This window comes from Alligator sinensis, unplaced genomic scaffold (assembly GCF_000455745.1).
Source record: "Alligator sinensis unplaced genomic scaffold, ASM45574v1 scaffold170_2, whole genome shotgun sequence".
Lineage (NCBI taxonomy): Eukaryota > Metazoa > Chordata > Crocodylia > Alligatoridae > Alligator > Alligator sinensis.
Window position 1 is genome coordinate 280,331 of NW_005842290.1, and position 2,223 is coordinate 282,553.

General features: G+C 52.8%; 1 protein-coding gene across 2 annotated transcripts in view; it reads left to right on the forward strand.

Annotated features, from left to right (window-relative positions):
* Nucleotides 1-315: 315 nt before the first annotated feature.
* The window catches only part of KCTD15 (potassium channel tetramerization domain containing 15), a 55,654-nt gene continuing 53,746 nt past the window's right edge, over nucleotides 316-2,223 (forward strand). For both annotated transcript variants that reach the window (XM_025209497.1, XM_025209500.1), the window contains exons 1-2: nucleotides 316-628; nucleotides 1,312-2,068. The gene's annotated coding sequence lies outside the window, so the exon portion shown is untranslated. The remainder of the gene's footprint in view (nucleotides 629-1,311; nucleotides 2,069-2,223) is intronic.

Sequence of the window (2,223 nt, forward strand, 5' to 3'; positions counted from 1 at the left end):
AGCCCCACGCATCAGCTCCTGTCTCTGTTGGAAGAGCTCTCGGGTGAGGACAAGCACTTCTGATTTCCCTTTAACTATAAAAATGGCTTGACCTTTGCAACTACGACAACAACACACAATAATAATAATTACATAACTTTTTTGCACTTACAGTTCTTTGCGGCTAGTAGGCGCTGGAGTTTTAAAATTAACCTCCTACTGGTCCACAGAGCCTGACTTTTATTTGCAATGTGCACACACACACACACACACACACCCACCCCACAGCCCATCACAGTAATACCCCGCTGGAGCCATGCGGGGAGGGTGGAGGTCAAGGAAAGAGCCCGTCCCCAGGGGCCGCACACCGGGGACACACGCTGCGGAAAGTTTATTCCGGGGGAAAACCTCCCGTGCGTGGAGGTGGGGGGGAGGAGGAAGATGCCACTTCGGGTGGCACTGCCTCAGCCACGGGGATGCTGTGCAAAACCACCGGGACCCGACGTCTCTTTTGCTTAAAAAAAAAAAAAAAAAAGTTTATTCGGGGGCTTGGCGAAGGGCTGAAGAGGAGGCAGAGCAAGAGCAGTATGCCACCTGGGGCTGGTAGCAGTCAAGCCAGTGACCCCCAGGCTCCCAAAGTTTGTGCGAGGTAAACTCCCCCGGGGTGGAGGGGAGCAGCGGGCGCGAGCCCCGCGCCGGAGCGGAGCCGCCCGCAAGTTCGCGGGGCCGGGGGAGGGGAGGGAGAGAGGGAGGGAGGCGGCTGCCGCCGGGGCCCAGCCCGGAGCTGCCTGTCTGCCTGGGAAATCTTCATGGCAGACATCTCCATCTAGCCGTGCGCTATAATTGAAATGGCGCTTTTGGCCAGGGGCGGCCTGCCAGGGCGCTTTCTGCAATAGCACAATGCATGTCGATAGACGTCATTTGGTTTTAATGGCCTACAGGAAATTTGGCGTTTACAATGCGAGACATTAGCAAAGGGTGAAAGGGAAAAAAAAGGGGGGGGGGGAGAAGAGGGGGGGAGCCAGGCTCCCCCCACATGCCGCCCCCCCCGCGCCTCCCGCCTGGGGGCTGCTTCCCTCCTGGGTTGTTAGCATTATTCTTATTATTTGGGGGATTATTTTAAACTTGGGCTAGTTTATCAACAAGTGCAGAGCGGGTGCGACCCTAATTGTAGCAGGAGAGTCAAGAGCTGTGAGAAACGTGCCCTGTGTTACTTATTTGGGAGCTGAAAATTTATGCCTAGTTGGAAACGCCTGGGGAAATATTACATCAGACCAAATGACAATGATTAAAATCAGCTTCCCCCCCCCCCTTCCTCCTTCTTCTTTTCAGTAAGTCTATTGAAGGACGTGACAGTGGCCTGATACTCCACAACATTAAACCGTTATCCCCCCAGCCAGGCAAGGAGAGGAGCTGGCAGCCCAAACCGTTAGCAAAAGGCTCCTGCAGCCGAGGAGGGAAGCGAGGGGATTTGGGGCGGGGGCTGGGGCCGCCCGGATTTGGGGGGATTATTATTTTATCGCTTTTTTTCCCCTCCCCCCCCCCTTTTTTTTTCCCCTCCGTCTGGACATCTTCCCCAAAAGGAGGGGGGGGGAAAAAAATCCCATTTTCATCGCAAAAATTAGCTAGGGCGAGAGCAAAGGGCTGAGCTAATTGTAGCCTAATCCTCTGCCCTGGAGGCGTTTGCAAAGCCCTGAGCAAGAATTCGCTTCTTCTTTCTTTCTTTTTTTTTTTTTCTCCCCCTCTTCTCCCTTCCCTCTGTTATTTAGAGACGGGATTATTGCCTTTCTTCTCATAACAGCCTTGGCGGTTTCATTTAAAGGCTTCTCTCTTTTTTCTTTTTTTTTTCCCTTTTTTTTTTTTTTTTGGTGCACACACAAAATAAACAGAAAGAAACAAAAAAATAAATAAATAAAAGAGAGAGAGAGAGCGAGCGAGACAGGGAGAGAAGCTTTAAAAATCATAATAATCCCAGCAGGACCGGAGGAGCAAAGCTAGTAATAAGCAGGGGGGGACACGAGCCCGTCCACACAGCCGCCCGCCGGAGCCCCGAGCAGGAGGGGGCTCGCCGGTCTCTTCCGCGCTCAAGGTAAGACGCTGCTCCCGCGTGTCCCCGCATGGACTGGCGAGTGCGCATTGCAATGCATGGGCTTTTCTTTTTTTCTTTTTTTTTTTTTTTTGGAAAGTGCCTCTTCTTCAAACTCACTCCGGTCTGGGCTCGGGAGGAGAGGCGGCAGCGGCTTT